Genomic DNA, 18035 nt, shown 5'->3' on the forward strand with positions numbered 1-18035 from the left:
CTATTTCCCAAGATCGACATGATAATGACTTCACATCGAGCATGTATAAACAAGGAGTCTATGAAACACTAAAATTATAAAGATAAATACATACATGTTGACTTATATTAATATAAATTGGTGATTTTAGGGTGACTTATATTCGTAAAACACAAATTATTAATTATTTTTGGTTCATCTCTTATTAATTGTCCCACTTCATTTTTACTACTCCCTCCGTCCCATTAGACCAACTTTCCTTTTTGGGATGTCCCAACATATTAGACTCATTTCTTTTTTTAGCAAAAAACATCTATCTTATTTTATTCTCCACCTACTTTTTTCTCTCTTCTCTCCCCTACTTTTTCTCTCTCTCATACTTTACTCTCTCCACTTTAACTATTTAAATATCAATTCCTTAAATCATGTGCCCAAAAGAAGTAAGTCTAATACTCCGGGACGGAGGGAGTATTTTTTATAGTGGACATCACATTCAACTAACTCATTTTCACTCACATTTTACTACTCCCTCCGTCCCACGTTACTTGAGTCACTTCTTTTTCGCACTCGTTTTTAAAAAATAATAATAAATAGTTAAAGTGGAGAAAAAATAAAGTAAAAAAGAGAATACAATAGTTAAGACTCTTCTCTACATTATTTTCTCTCTTACTTTTCTTTTTCTCCTCTTTAACTATTTATTATTATTTTTTCAAAACGAGTGCAAAAAAAAAAATGACTCAAGTAACGTGGACAGAGGGAGTATAAAACTACTCCATCTGTCTCACTCAAGATGTTCGCCTTTTGTTTTTAGTTTGTCTTCCCCAAGATGTTCACTTATTATATTAAAAATAAATTCATCTCTCATCTCTGCTCATTAAAATATTCAATTACCTTTTTATGCAGTGTTGTTTTGCGAGTTAAGTGAAGAGAATAAAGTAAGAGAAAGATAAAAAATAGAGATAATGATGTTTCTATTTTTAGAAATGTGTTATTTCGAGTGGGACGGAGGGGGTATAAAAATAGAACTCATATTCTACTTACTTTTTCAAGTCACTTTCTATACATTTCTTAACATACGTGCCGAGTCAAAGTGGAATACATATTGGGTGATGGAGAGAGTAATAAATACTCCCTTTATTCCATAGTAGTGAGTCATTTTGTCATTTTTGTACGTTCCATAGCAGTGGAGTCATTTCTCTTTTTAGTAAAAGTGAACATATTTCTTCTCACTTACTTTATTTTCTTTTCATCTCTCTGTCTTTTTCATTTCTTACTTTATTCTTTCTTTACTTAATTCAGTCAACATAATTTTTCTTATATCACATGCCGAAAAGAAACGCATCTCCTACTAGAGAATGGTGGGAGTAAGTATTTTTCAATAACTTATACTCCACTCATCTGCCAAAACTTGAAACATTTTGCTATTTTAGGTTGTCCGTCATTTAAAGACACATTTATCTTTTTTCACTTTTAGGTTTGACAAGAGCTATCTTATCCTGTTATTATATGTTGATGATATGTTGATCGCAGGAGGCGATCCAAAGGAGATTGATAAGTTGAAAAGGCAATTGTCTGAACGATTCTCCATGAAAGATCTTGGAGAGGCTAATCAAATTTTGGGCATGAGAATCGAGCGTGACAAGGCGGCTGGAAAATTGTATCTTTCACAAGCTGTTTACATTGGTAAGGTTTTGGAAAGATTCAACATGGATAATTCGAAGCCAGTAAGTGTGCCTTTGGGCAGTTACTTCAAGCTGTCGAAGAAGGAGTCGTCGAGTACAAAAGAAGAGCGTGCTGAAATGAAGAAAGTTCTTTATGCTTCAGCAAATGGCAGTATTATGTATGCAATGGTGTGTACGAGGCCTAATATTGCACAAGCAGTGGGAGTAGTGAGTCTGTTCATGGGTAATTCGGGCAAGCAACATTGGGAATCGGTTAAATGGATCCTTAGATACTTGAGAGGTACTACAGAAAGAGTCTTATGTTTCAATGGCAAGAATGTCGAGCTGACAGGTTATGTGGATGCGGACTTGGTGTCCAATGATCTTGATGGGAGAAGAAGCACAACCGGGTATGTATTTACTTATGGTGGTACTGCTATTTCATGGACTTCTAAGTTGCAGAAGACCGTTGCTTTGTCTACTACGGAGGCAGAATATGTAGCTGCGACAGAGGCAAGCAAGGAGATGGTGTGGTTGCAGAGTTTCTTAGATGAACTTGGGAAGGAGAACAAGAGTAGCAGACTCTACAGTGATAGTCAGAGTGCTTTCTTGGCAAAGAATCCAGCGTTTCATTCTAGGACAAAGCATGTTGAGTTGAAGTATCATTACATTCGACACCTAGTGGAGATGAAAATCCTGCAACTTGAGAAGATACTTGGAAGTGAGAATCCAGCAGACATGTTTACTAAGGTGGTGACCTTAGAGAAATTGAAGCTATGCATAGCTTCAATTGGCCTTGGAACTTAAAGAGAAGGTTAGGCGATGCTAAGCGGATGCAGGGATGAGATCACGAGGATATGGTGGCGTAGGAGATGTTAGTCTCCAAGTGGGAGATTGTTAATTATGGAGCCTAAAATATCTCCTACCATATTTAGAATTTGTTTCCTAGAAGTATATTTCCTTGTGATAGATTTATTCCATAGAAGATATTTCCTTATGGAATATGTTTCCTAGTTTGACTAGAATTAGGACTCTCTATTCTGCTTATAAATAGATGTGTCCCCTCATTGTAAAATCATCCTAAAATTATAGACTAAAGGTCCTTTTTGGTCCTTTACATATGGAGATTTTTTGATTTTGGTCCATAACATTATCTTTTGAATTATTCGGTCCCTCACAAATAAAAACGGGTCACATTTAGTCCGAATTGGACGGAAATGGTTAACTTTAACAGTCAACGAAAATTAATCGAATTTTGACCGGATTAAGTTAATAATTAAGTTAAGAATTAAGCTAATATTAAGTTAAAAATTACACTACCGAGCCGGTCCTCTCCCCTCCTCCGCCGAAGTCGGTCCCCTCTCCTCTGCCACCATCTCAAAATCCCAAAATTCCATCAAAATCCTAACCGCAGCTTTATCATAGCCGCAGGAATCGCTACTCCGAGGTGCAACTCGCGCTGATTCGTGCCATGGAAAGTGGAAACCGACGATTTCGGTGCGATCTCGCCGCCTCTGTGGAGGAACAGGAGCCCTAGTCCGTCGTTCCCCCTTCTCTCGCCGGATTCGCGAGCTCAGGCGATCGCGAGAGGGCGGTCGGAGCTCATGGAGATGGTGAGGCACATGCCGGAATCTACGAGGTCTCGCTCAAGGATATAGTCGAGCATCATCACAGAGCGGAGAATCAAATCGAAGGCGGTTCGGATCGAGGAGGACCGGCGACGGGATTGAAGAAGGAAGAGAGCAGAAAAATTGAGCGGCGATTGAGCTTTGAGGATAACTGTTGTATAAGGGGTTCTTTTTTAATATGGCGTTTCCGTTTGCGTTTTTCTAAGAGAAGGAAGAAAACTACCGTTGTTGTTGGTGGTGGTGGTGGGAATGGGAGAGTTTCGCCGAAGCCGGAGGGGTGGAAGGGCGGTGGTGAGAGGGATTGGTGGAAGAAGAAATTTACGGGATCGAGCAGCAGAACTAGTAATACCAGCGGCGGCGGCAGCACCGGCTCTGGCAGTGGAGGAGAGGGGCGGTGGAAGAGAGGGGACCGGCTCCGGCGGCGGAGGAGAGGGGACCGGCTCCGGAGGCGGAGGAGAGGGGACTAGTTCCGGCAGGAATTGTAATTTTTAACTTATTCTTAACTTAATTATTAACTTAATTCGGTCAAAATTCGATTAATTTTCGTTGACTGTTAAAGTTAACTATTTCCGTCCAATTCGGACTAAATGTGAGCCGTTTTTATTTGTGAGGGACCAAATAATTCAAAAGATAATGTTATGGACCAAAATCAAAAACTCTTCATATGTTAAGGACCAAAAAGGACCTTTACTCAAAATTATATAGTGAAACCCTTGGCTTGGCATCGCCCCCAGACGTAGATACACTTTATATCGAACTGAGTAAACAATTCGTTGTGTTCATTCTCCTTTATATTCGTGATTGCCTGTGTTTATTGCCCAACAGAGGGCACCGCCACCGCCTTCGGGGATGATTCGCCGACGGAGTAGTTTTTATAATTTAAGGGTGCAATTATTAATTTCTAGTATTTTAAATTATGTCTTTTTTATTTTTTTAGGATTTTAATTATGTCTTTTTTTTAATTTTTTAGGATTTTAAGTATGTGTTTTTTAATTTTTTTAAAATTTTAATTATGTGTATTTTTATTTTTTTTAGGATTTTAATATGTAATTTTCTTTTGTTTAATGAAGTGTATTTTTATTAATTGAATTTGTTGGAAATAAAAATAAAAAATGAAATTGAATGAATAGTTAAGGTGGTTAAGAGATGGATGGATGTAGATGATGTCTCTTAGTTAAGAGATGGGGTTAAAAGTGTAATGGGGCCCATGAATATTGAAGGGATGAGACGGTTAAGAAACGGTATTGAGACACGGATGTGGATGGCCTAATTCATTACACTCACATTTTACTATAAAAAAAATAATGGTAATATATAAAAATGAGACTCATACTTGACAAACTTATTCACCGTGAATTAAAACGTGTATTTAAATGGCGGAGGAATAGAATATATTCTATATAGTACCGTAGTACTCCCTCCGTCCCACTTTAGGAGTCCCGGTTGAGTTCGGCACGGGTTTTAAGAAATATATAGGAAAGTTGGTGAAAAAAGATAGTGGAATGTGGGTCCTACTTTTATATATTAGTTTTATAATACAATGTGCGTGGAAAAAGGTGAGTGGAATGTGGGGCTTATTACCAACTATGGAATATTCTAACCGGAACTCCTAAAGTGGGACACCCAAAAGTAATAAACCGGAACTCCTAAAGTGGGACGGAGTGAGTATTAATTATACTAATTCATCATTAAATTCATTTTTAACTATATTATCCCAAATTCTCAAATCAACAAATTTCTCTTTTAAAAGGTTTAAAGGAGTAGTTGTAAATTTTGAAAACTTTGATAGTACTACCAAAAATTTGCAGGTGCGATTGGAGCGCAAGGGCGCGGGGTTCTTAAAGCTTCTCCAATCATCTGCACTAAACTCAAATTCATTTTAATGTAAATATCACATCAAATATAATTTTACTCTAACTATTTACATTAGCTCAAACTTAAAAAAATATTCTTTATATTATGTCTTTTTTACTCATAAAATTTTAAAAAATATTTTGTTTTGGTTTAGTGTAAACCTAAAAATATATATTTTTTACTCAAAAATCAAAAATGAAATTAGTTTTGGAGTACTTTTGGAGCTAATTAATCACATTTTAGGTTTAGTGTACTATTGGGGATGGTCTTAGAGTGAGTGGTGGACAAGTTTGCCGGCAAGATCGTGTAGCAATGAGGGTGGAGGATCAAAGGCGGCGGTAGGCCGAGCAAGAGATCTAGGTGAGTCGATGTCAGTGTCGGCGACGAAGCTCTTGACGGAGCTGAAGAAGCGACAGAGGTTTCATGCTTCGAAGGAGAAGGGAGAACATGAGGAGATTGGAGACTAATTCGTACAGGCACAAAATAATAAAAGAAAAGATATGAAAAAGATAACATAAGACTACTATCACTACTTGTGCTAGGCAGTAGCTATATGATTTTCACTTACTAATCACATGTTCAATAATTCAACATAAATAAGAATTAATATAATTATATATATTTTATAAAAAAAAGTACCATCTCCGTCCCATAGAAATAGACTAGATTTCCTTTTTCATTCGTTTCATAGAAATAGTCATATCCATTTATGGATATATTTTCTTCTTTTCTTTTACTTTATTAATTATGGACTCCACCGTACACTACACTATTTCAATTATTTTCTGCATCTTATTTACTTTACTAATTATATACTCCCTCCGTCTTATAAAAAATGTGTCACTTTTCTTTTTACTAAAGATGTCACATTTCCATTTCTAGAAAAAGTTCTGTCTCACAATAATATTAATATTATATTTTCTCTTTCCATAACACACAAAATAAAATCTCCTAAAATCTCGTGTATTTCCACAAGTGTGATATCTTTTGTAGGACAGAGGGAGTGTTAAAATCCTTGTCATCCTCAAATGACCTATTTCTATGGGACGGAGGGAGTATATAATTCTCCATCCGTCCAATAATATGAGTCACATTTGATGTGGGAACAAATTTAAGAAATGTAAAGAATAGTGGGTTGGAAAAATTAGTGGAATATTAGATCTATTTTTTATATTGGTTTTATAATAAAATGCAAGTGAAATGAGTTAGTGGAATGTGGGACATACTTACTATTTATGGTAAAAGTGAAATTTGACTCTTATATGTGATGAACCAAAATGACAAAATGTGACTCTTATTGTGAGTCGGAGGGAGTAACACTTTATTAGATACTCCTTCTGTCTCAAGATAGTTGGAATATTTCTTCTGGTCAAGGAATTTAAGAAATTGATTTGTTAAGGGTTAAAGTAGAAAGAGGAAAGTAAGAGAAGAAATAAAGTACTACTAAAAGAAATGAAGAGAGAAAGTAAGAGAGGGAATAAAGTTTTTATATAAAAGGAAATGATTCAACTACGTTGGGATAAACAAAAACGGAATATGACTCAACTTCCTTAGGACAGTGAGAGTACTATTCATAAGGCAAGTTTTTTTTATCGGTTTTGATCTTAATTTCATCCTTATTGTGGGAATAATTCACAAACAACTCACTCAATATGCAAAAAAAAAGGATAAAAAGAACGTAAGAGTGTCTGTGTCGATTGAGCAACAGATTCAAAAGGAGGAAACGGGTGGCCAATTGTATAAAAGGAGGATTGAAGTTTGTTGCTATTTGGATTGGATGTTGTTTAACTATTTTATATTGGATATTGTTCTCTATTTTCACATGAATTGAAGTTTAACGACAAGTCAAGATTTAGGTACTCAGTTCATCAGTTTGAATCATCATACATAAATCGCAATGTGCACATATACATTCTTTGTTTGTTTGAACTGTATAAAAACATGTTTCAAGTAATTATATAAAATTAAAAAGAAACAAATACCGATTAGAATATTTTTGAATTTCATATACAAACGTAAAAATTGCGCTTTAACAACATATATACTTCCTCCATCGGCTATCTTGAGTCACATTTTTTGGCAGCACAAGTTTTAAAAAACAAAGAAAAGTGGGTGAAAAAAAGTTAGTGGAATATGGGCCGTCCACTTGCATATATTAATTTTAAATAAAATGTGAGTGGAATGAGTTAGTGGAATGTGAGATATTCTTATTACCATATATAGTAAAATGAATTGGAACTTCTATTCGCAGACAGACTAAAATGAAAAAACGAGACTTCTATTCGCGGACGGAGGGAGTATTTAATACTAAAACACTATATGACACGACACTGGCTTTAAGAAATATAATAGAAACACTCCAGTCACTTTTTCATTCTATTTCTCTCCTACTTTACTAATTTCACATAAAACTCTTGTCGTCCTCAAAATCCCTATTTCTAGAGGACAGGTAAAATATGAAAAAAAAAATTAAAAATATACTCACTTTGTCCCATGTTACTTGCATTTTCTATTCTAACTTACAAGCACTATCTATTTATGTTCTAGTAAATTTGATTTTTTCCCCTCAATTTTAATTAGTCATATTCGAATATTGGCTTATTTTGCTATACATGCAAACCTATAAATACATATACGGATAGGGGAGTGTTAGGGTGTCACCACCTCTTAAAATAACATCATACCACCATTCCTAGCCAATCATTTATATACGTGGACGAATAATAAGCTGTCACGTGGAAAAAAAAAAATTCTAAAAAAGACGGCCAGCAATATTTTGTACACTATACAACAATTTTTTTTGGCCAGCAATATCCAACACGCTATACAACAATTTATAGATTGTTGTGTAGCGTTTATAATATTATTGTATAAATGGTGTCACGGTGTCATTTTAAGAGTGATTGTCATTTTAACACAAACCTATATGGATATGGTGCATGCATGGGCATATATATGGTAGTAATCTCCTGCGGCATGTAATGATGTAATCTAGTATTGGAAAACAAACTTTTTTATTAGAAATTTCTTGAACTAGAATTTTCATTAAAACTTTTACATTATTCATTAAATTTTCATTTTTATAAGATATAACTACCCTCAGTAAGTAACTACTTGATCCACGTGTATTTTATATTGATAAATAATTTTAATATTATATTTATTCATCTGTGCACATGGATAATGATACCATAATTAGCTTAGAAAGTGACAGATTCAATGAAAATGGAGGGGTAGAATATATTGTATTATATTACTAGCTTGATTTACGGCGTATATGACTATTTTTCTGATCTTCAGAGCGACGTTAGAGGCAAACGGAGGGAGTGGACATGACAATTTTACGTCCAAATAAAGGAAAGTCACGCGGAGGGGGTGATTAAGGGAAAGTCGCACGGAAGAGGCGATCGTCCCTCCCCGCCCTCTCTAGATCCGCCACTACTTAGGTGATTCAAAATTTTATCTTTTTATCATTTTATGTTTGAGGTTAACAATGCACTTAGTAAATTTTAATTTTATTTTTTTTCCAATTTATAATTGTCTATTTCAGTTTTAATTAATCATGATTGCATGTCATCTTGTTGCTATACGTGCAAACATACAAATATATGGTGTTAATTAAGCATATTTTATATTTGTAAATAGTTTCCTCAATATTATACTTATGCATCTGTGCACATATATAATGATTCTATAATTAGCTTATAGGTGATTCAAAATTTTATGTTTGTAAGAGTACAACTTTTTGTTTGAGCCCAACATATATAAAATTGGAAGAGAATTGTATCGGTAATGTGCGAAAAAATATTATAATTTGCTGGGTCTAACATGTTTTCTAAGCCAGGTGTGTGAAGAAAGTTGCTAGATCAAGGAAGTTATGAAGGAGATGGTCTAGCAGGAGAATGGAACGAAATGGGCAGGAATTACGAGGAAATTGGCGTGATAAAGGAAGTCTACAGCTGAGGGCAACAAAGTCATTATCAATACCTCGCTGGGCCCACTAAAACGCCTATAAATAGAGAAGAGCATGCAGCGCAATGGAGATAGTCTTCCACTCTTCTTAGCTCATACATTTTCACACACTTGGGGATGGTTCTGGGGTAATCGTGATAGGGGGGTATTTTCTAAAGATTTCGTGCTTGGCAACACCGTCCTAGTGAGGGCGAAGATACAATTACTTTTAATTTCAGCTGTTTTTGCTAGTTTCCACCGTCGAACTTCACTTTTGGGAGTCGACTTTGATGTTGATAATGTTTTACTGCTTTACCGTTCATGGATCTGCGTTGAGCTTTTAATTTCAAGTTATTTTGCATAGATCTCTCTGCTGTTAGCGTAATTCTTCAATTGCTATGTCGATCTCTGTTTATTTCGTTATTGAGGTATTTGATGTGGAATTTGGTGACAGATCTGTGGTTGTTTGAGTATTTGGAGTTCTTATTTGTAAAATCTGACGTGATGGAGAGTTTCTTCTGTTGGGAGTTCATGTCGGACGCTTGGATCCGGAGTGGATTTAGCGTCTGAGGTCGGTTTTGGCGTGTGGAAAGACAGTGGTAGATAGATTTGTTTTATTTCTTCTTGGTTTCTATTTCACTTCGTCTAGGGTATGCAGATCTGCTAAGTTCTTCGTTTATTATGCATAGATTTGATTTCAAGTCAGTAGCTCTGTTTTTGATTTACTTATGTGTTTTTTCTTAAGAAGTTTTACGCAAATTTGGTTGTAGAAGACGATGTCACTGTCAGTTAGTACGAGAGTTAGTTATTCTGCCAACTTTTCAGTCGCACCTTGCTTTTTAGACGTGGTCCCCACCGTAGAATTATCTCCTAGGTCTAGCTGTTAGGTTAAGTTTTTTTTAGGTTCCCAAGTCAAGTTAATTCTAATTTTCCTCAACCCAAGAAAATGCGTGGCAGCAGCCAACACCAAAAATACTCCCAAATCCTTGATTATGAGTCTTACGCATCCTTCTCTGTGGGATCGATCCCTACTTCCCTATACTAGGTTTAGTAAAGTGGTTGAGGGTTTTTGAAAGGAAAAGTGCTTTGTGTGTCCGATGACCGGAATTCCTCGCGACCCACGAGTTCCTAGACCGAGTGATCTAGTGGACTTGCTGGATTTAGGGAACCTGTTATTTTCTTATTTGAACAGCCTTAGCACAAATCAAACCCTTTCAACAATCAAGAGAGAAAGTGGTTTTAGATGTGAAATGTTAAAATATTAGTTTAATATGGGCATGGAAATCTGAAATGACACGGAAATTAATACACAATTGGTAAAGTAAAAGAGAGTAGAATGATAGTTAAAATAGTGTTAGTGTATAGTGTGACTCACATTATAATTAGTGTTTAGTGAGTTGTAATTATAGGTCATAATGGTATAAGTTATAAATAAATTTGTATATATAGGTAATTAATTTGGGACTTTTCACAAATAAAAATGTCTATATTTTAATGGGACGAAGAGAGTATACCAGACGAAGTATCACCCCACAAATTTCAATATAATATGTATCACAAGAATACTTTGCTGCTTTTAATTTATCGTGTTTGATGCACAAGAGAAATGACCATTCATTGCGCTAAAAATCAAAATATAAGTATATGAAATGACCATTCTTTGTGCTAAAAAGTACTCCCTTTGTTGACTAATACAAGACCAATTTTGACCGGACACATATTTTAAGAAATTTGGTAGAAAGTGTAGAAAATGTTAGTGGAATGTGAGTCCTATATTTATATATTAGTTTTATATTGAAATATGAGTGAAATAAGGTTAGTGGAATGTTGAGTCTATTACAAAAAATAGTAAAAATGCGATGAAATGCAATGAAATGTTTATTGGTGGACAGATGAATATGACAAAATGAAATATTTATTGATGAACGGATGAAGTACACATAAATGAACTATTTATTGTGCTCAAACTAAAAATACAAAATATATGAAATGACCATATATCCATTATGATAAAAATCAAAATACAATGATATGTTGATGAGTAATTATTTAAAAATAAAATAGTTAACATAATTAGATTTTAAAATTAAATATAAAATAATATAGGTGTCAAAATTGGGTTACAAATAAATGTGACCAGGTCACTCCCATGTTGGCAACCTTTTTATTAAGATACTGCCCAATTCCACAATAAGAGACACATTTTATCATTTTAATTCGTCTAATAATTAAAGATTTATTTCACTTTTACCATAAATAGTAAGTAGATCTCACATTCCATTTACTAATTTCACTCACATTTTATTATAAAATCAATATAAAAAATTGAGACTCATATTTCACTAAAATTTTGAACTCACTATTCTTTGCAGTTCTTAAAACCCGTACACACACCAAATATGACTTTTGTTAAAAGAGTTAGGGGTGGGTATTTGGTTAGTCGATTATCGGTTAATCGATAACTGAAATTTACCATTCTAAGTTCAGTTCCAGTTAGTGGTAAATAAAAAAGAAAAGCAATATTGTGAGTTATGGAAACTTTTAATCCAAATAATTAATACACGCCGTGCAAACGGAGTATATTGTTAATGCAATACAATTATTATAAAAGGTAAATGAAAGAGGTATATCATCTATTTATCTCCTCAAAAAGTGAAATATACACTTTCAATAAGTATCACCTTCTAAAGGATAAATGTATATAGAAAGGTATATCATTTTTAAAAAAAATAAAATAATAGTACAAAATGCATTAAAAAATAAAAGGTGTAATACCTTCTCAAATACCTTCTTCCTTAGAGAATGATTTTCCATGAAAAGAAGGCAAATATGGTGATTATAAGATTTTACCTCTCCATCTCTCCATTGATGGAGAGGCAAAGATACTTCTTCAAAATGAGAAAAGGTATCATACCTTCTCAAATACATCTCCCCTTAGAGAATGATTTTTCATGGAAAAAAGGTAAATATGGTAGTTATATGACTTTACATCCCCATTTATCCCTCCCCTTGGAGATGCTCTAATAAAATTAGTTTTCAAATCATCTTGTTATTATTTGCTAACTTTATACTCCTTCCGTCCCAGGTTACTTGAGTCGTATTCCTTTTTGGTGGTCCAAAGTTACTTGAGTCATTTCTTTTTTTAGCTAAAAATAAAACATCTAATCTTACTTATTTTTTTCTATCTTTTACTTTACTCTCTCTTCCTTCTCTTACTTTATTCTCTCCTCTACTTTATTTAACTTATTAAACACAACTTTCTTAAATCTTGTGCCGAAAAAAAACGTCTCAAATAACGTGGGATGAAGAGAGTTTTTATAATAGTATACCATATAATCATTATAAATAATAGTATTATAGTAAAATAAAACAAAAATTACACTCTATATATCATGCATATAATTAAATTAATTTTCTGTATGCAATGCTATCAATAAAAATGAAAAACAATCACATCAAATAAATTATACTACTAATAATTAATAGTCTCTCCGTCTCCAAAGAGTATGAACTTTGGGATCAACACGAGTTTTAACAAATAATGAGAAAAGTAAGAGAGGGAGAGAAAGGGTAGTGAAGTCTATATTATTATAATGGCATAAGTGTTAATGGTAATGGTATAAATTATAAATAAAATGATGTGCAGGGGATAGTATGTTGTTTGAATTTTTCAAAATTAAAAAAATCATATTTGTTAGAGATGATGAAAAATGAAATAGTTCAATACTCTGTAAGAAAAGAGGAAATATTTGTGAGAAATGCATATGTAAAGAAGAAAAGCAGTCCCATAGAATAAATTGGAGATGAAATCAGCTACTTTGTTTTAGTATTCACGTTAAATAATATATACTCAATCCAATCCTCTTTTAAGTGTTCTATTTTTTCTTTTTCGTCTCTCCGCTAATAAATATTTTATTTTATTTCTACTATATTTAATAAGTAGACTTTATATTTAACTAACTAATCCAACTCACATTTTATTATAATAAAATCAATATATAAAAGTAAGTCTCACATTCCATTAATTTTTTCTATTCACTTTACTTTATAAAGTCAAATAATTTCTTAAAATTCGTGTCAGTCAAATATGGGACATTTAATCATAGATGGAGTGAGTAATATATTGCCTCCGTTTCCACATAAATTATTATTTGTGGTTGCACCGTGTACGAGTTTTAATGCGTAAAAGATAAAGTAATTGAAATAATCTGGTAAATAATGAGTCTCATAAAGGAGAAAAAAAGGAGAAAAAAATTTCTATAAATGAATATGAACTATTTCTATAGAATGTGAAAAAAGAAGTAGGAGTGGTACTTATTAGTTGAGTCATTTTGCCTTTTTATACTCCCTCCGTCCCATAAAAATATGGGCAATAGGGAGCTACGGGAATTAAGACAAAATTGGTAAAGGAAGAGAGACGAGGAGAATGATATGATAGAGAAAGAGAGATGAGGAGATTTGTAGTTAAGTAGTGTTAGTGGATAGTTGGACATACATTATTAAATTGATATAACTTTTCAAAAATGGAATGCATATATTTTTTATGGGACTGGACTAAAATGAAAAGTGCATATGATGGAGTATAAGAGTATCTCCAATGCCGGCTAGCCGATTGACGTGGCTAGCCGATCGGCTAGCCGAACCATTGGAGCAAGCTAGCCGAATTTCGGCGAAAAAACCGGCCAAGGCTAGCCGATTGCGTGTGGCTGGCCGATGCGCTGGCCGCCATTGTGGCGGCCCGATCGGCCAGCGACGATTTTTAATTTTTTTTTTTAAACCTATATAAACACGATTTTAGTTTCATTTTCATTTGCACCGCTTGTTTTAACGAATTTTCTCTCTCTCTAACTTTCTGTACAAGAGCATCATCGAGCGATGAGTAACGCGGGTGGTACCAGTGGTGGTAGTGGTGGGGATGCTGAGGAGTACGAATGGAGGATGAACGAGGCTATGAATGCCTACATGAACCGCGAGATGGAGCGGTACATGCGTAGGGTGGAACAGCAGGCGATACCTCGCCCTCCACGGGTTATACACCGCCGAGCAGTGATTGATCGGGATCACGTAGCTGCACATCAGCGGTTGTACGACGACTACTTTTCAGAGAACATGTTCCGGCGGCGTATTAGAATGCGCAGAGAGTTGTTTATGCATATCGTTGGCGCATTAGAGCGTCGATATCTGTGTTTCCGCTTCAGGCACGATGCGGTTGGCAGTTGGCCTACGGAGGCGCGACAGACATGTGGGATGAGTACCTCCACATCGGTGAGTCGACAGCCCTGGAATGTCTGAAGTATTTCTGTGAGGGCGTGATGAACGTTTTCGGTGAGCAGTACCTTCGAAGCCCTACTCCCGAAGATTGTCAGAATTTGATGCAGATGCACGGGGAGAAGCATGGGTTCCCTGGGATGTTAGGCAGCATAGACTGTACGCATTGGGAGTGGAAGAACTGTCCGACTGCCTGGAAGGGGCCTACACGACCGGCTACAAGTCAAAGAATCCCACGCTGATCCTCGAGGCCTTAGCTGATTACCGGCTGTGGATCTGGCACGCGTATTTTGGGGTAGCCGGGTCGAACAACGACCTCAACGTCCTGAACTCGTCTCCCATCTTCAACGAGAAGTGCCAGGGTGTCGGTCCAGCCGTCTCGTTTGTGGCCAACGGCAACCGGCATTATATGGGCTACTACTTGGCGGATGGGATATACCCTAGGTGGCCTGTCTTTGTGAAGACGATCAGGCACGCAAGTGATGAAAGGAAGGCCTACTTTGCGGAACGACAGGAGTCGGCGCGCAAGGATGTGGAGCGCGCATTGGTGTGCTCCAGTCTCGATGGGCGGCAATTAAAGGTCCAACGCGTTTGTGGGATGTCACATGCGTTTCCCAAATAATGTACGCCTGCATTATCCTGCACAACATGATCGTCGAAGACGAAGGCATACAACTGACTAGTTGGGCCAATGACGATGAAGCCGGTCCAAGCCACGGAACGGTCACCCCTAGCGTACGACGTGGGGTACCTCTCGATGAAGCCGGCCGCCTCAAGGAATTTGCCGATATGCGCCAAGTGGATGCTCATATTCAACTCCAAAATGATATAATTGAAGAGTTGTGGGCACGGAGGACTGCACGGCGATAGTTTTTTTTCTTTATTATGTAAATTTTTTTATCTATGTACCTTTTTTAATGCAATTAATTAATTTTCTCGTATATGTCTCGTAAATTTAATTCCGTAATTTAATCGTAATTTTAATTCCATAAATGTAGTATTTTTTGAATTATTTTTATCGCGGCTGGCCTATGGCTGACCTAAATCTAATGTGGCAGGTGGATTTTTAATGCTGTTGACGTGGCAGGGAGAGAGAGTGACTGGCCTATGACTGGCCTATTTGCACCGGAGAAGCTCTAATACAGTCATCTTCTTTTTTTGAAATAATTAGATATTTTAATTAAGTTTAGGACTAATTAAACACCCCCGCTTGGCAGAGTAACAGTATACAAGTATCCACGCGCAGCCGCCGCTGCTTTTTCCGGTGGCAGCGCCACCGCTGATGTTAAAGGTTTCACATTTCCTTACTTCCCATAATTTTCCGGCCGCGTTTCTCTACCTACGCCCCTCCACGCGCGGCCTCTTCCCCCGCCAGTACTCGCAGCGCTCACAAGGCAAGTACTATTGAAACCCAATTCTATTAAATTAGAGTATACCCTGATTACGTAACGTTTTTGTAATTTACCTGAGATATTGTAGATGGAATCTGAGAGTTTCACATTTGGTCCATACAAAATCGACCCCAAAGAAGTCTTCTACTCTACTGAATTCTCGTACGCTATGGTCAATCTGCGCCCTCCTCTTCCCGGTATGCATTTCCACTTCCTATTTCGGAGTTTTTTGTTTTATATTTCTGCAGGAACAAATTGTAAAGTGAAAAACGGCAGACTTTATCCTGTCCTATATGTGTTTGATGAATTGTCCAGCTGAATTTCCGATTCCCAGTTTAACCTTCATTTGCTTTAACTGTTTCTGCTGAGATGAATGGTTTGTTTCACACAATTGTTTGATGAGAATAGCTCAAAACTGGAAGAGAGATTAATGTTTTATACTAAGTATTTTCGAAAATATTGCTTTATTTCACCTTTTTTATATCTCCTGCATTTCTGTCTTGTGACTGTAGTGTGTTTTGATTTCTGTTGCAGGTCATATCCTTTAATCCATATGTATTCATACGGTTTCTTCACCGGAAATTTTTGGGTGATCATGTTTTGCATGTTAACCGTAGTGATTAGTTTGGCACAAACATCCTTTCAAGTTTCAACTCATTTCAGTTCTAAACTTTTGTAGAAAGTGTGTGCTTTGTTATCAAGAATTTTATGCCCTTTTCTTTGCTTGAATATCTGTACCATGGTTAATCCATATGAAGAAAAAGAGAAGAATATATGAATATACATGTCTTGGCATATTCATATTTCTCTCATTTGGTTAACTTGACACTACATACACGTGCTTGTCTGCCCAAGACTTGATGTTAAGCGCTTCATTGATCTCACGCCTGATGAGACCAGCGATCTATGGCTCATGGCGCAGAAGATTGGGCGCCAGCTTGAGTCCTACCACAACGCATCTTCACTGACACTTGCAATCTAAGTAAGATCACTGATGAATGATGAGAAGGAATCATTATTTGTTTTTCTCCTTGAGAGACTTAGTGATCCTTTTTTAGTCGAGAGTGAGATCGTTGGTTTCCATTTTTGCTGTTGACTAGAACTCGTGTTATCTAGTGTTAAGGAAATCTAATAAACGTTATGACAATGTCTTCTTCTGCTTCTTCCGAGTTCTGATATCTGGATTTTTCGTCTTTGCATTAGGACGGGCCTCAGGCTGGACAGACCGTTCCTCATGTCCACATCCACATAGTTCCATGGAAAGGTGGTGATTTTGAGAAGAATGATGAGATCTACGATGCTGTAAGAAAAATAGCTCGTATCCTAATCCAGTCATGTCTTCCCCCTACTAATCCTTCCCTTCAACAGATAGATGCGAAGGAGAAGGAGCTGAAGGAGAAGCTTGATCTCAACAAGGAAAGAAAGGACAGAAGCATGGAAGAGATGGCCGAAGAGGCGGATCAATACAGAAAACTATTCATATAGAAACCACTTGCTATCCTCTTTAGGTTAAGAAACCATCAATACAGGCTATATTGCTCATTAACTGGTTTGGCTAACCTGTCCTCGTGTGGCCGTGTCTAACATTTTCACTTCGGCTCTTTATGAATAAGCTTGCGGTTCAAGCAATTCGAATGGTGTGTTCTTGCCTTGTAAGTGACTAAAATCATTATTTGCTATAGTATATTGTTTTCTTTTCATGACATTCTTGATTTTATTCAGTAGTTTGGGTTGCCAAATGTATTGAAATCTGGACCAATACAACAGGAGAATGATTTCGGCTGGTGAATTTTTAGGGAAATTATTTAGATATAGTATCTCCTTTTTTTGTTTCATTTGGCTTGGCTGATATCATATACCAGTCTCTGAGAAACTACATTTTACCTTCTACTTGTCTCTTGTAAAAATATGTTATTACTCACTTCTAACTAAAAAATTAGGGTTTTAAATTAGTGAGTCAAGCTTATTATTGTGAGTTTTAGCTCGATTTGAGCTTTTACTCAAACAAGTTTAACTAGTATTCCACACTATCATGAAGAATCTGCCATGAATATGATAGCCGTTAATAGGAGTGAGCAAAATAACCAAAAATCGAATATCTCATTTGAACCAAACCAAATCAAAATTTAAAATTCAGCTCGTTTTTCTGTTTAGTTTGTTTAAAATTTTTGGCGAATTTTGGTTTTTTGGTTTGTATGCATAAAACCAAAATAAAAATAAAAAATAAATAAAACAAAAACCCAAATTTCTTTCTAGTAGTAGTATATTTCAATTTTATAAATATTGTAATTGTTTGGGTATGC

General features: G+C 35.8%; 1 pseudogene across 1 annotated transcript; it reads left to right on the forward strand.

Moving 5' to 3' along the window:
* The first annotated feature begins 15522 nt into the window (after positions 1-15522).
* On the forward strand, positions 15523-17437 carry LOC125211989 (bifunctional bis(5'-adenosyl)-triphosphatase/adenylylsulfatase FHIT-like; annotated as a pseudogene). Its single transcript, XR_016135235.1, has 5 exons — positions 15523-15735; positions 15821-15931; positions 16568-16714; positions 16936-17034; positions 17101-17437. The product of XR_016135235.1 is annotated as a bifunctional bis(5'-adenosyl)-triphosphatase/adenylylsulfatase FHIT-like (transcript).
* Positions 17438-18035: the final 598 nt, after the last annotated feature.

Source organism: Salvia hispanica, chromosome 2, assembly GCF_029641045.1.
Source record: "Salvia hispanica isolate PSC_SH4W2 chromosome 2, Shi_PSC_v1, whole genome shotgun sequence".
In the NCBI taxonomy this organism is placed as follows: Eukaryota; Viridiplantae; Streptophyta; class Magnoliopsida; order Lamiales; family Lamiaceae; genus Salvia; species Salvia hispanica.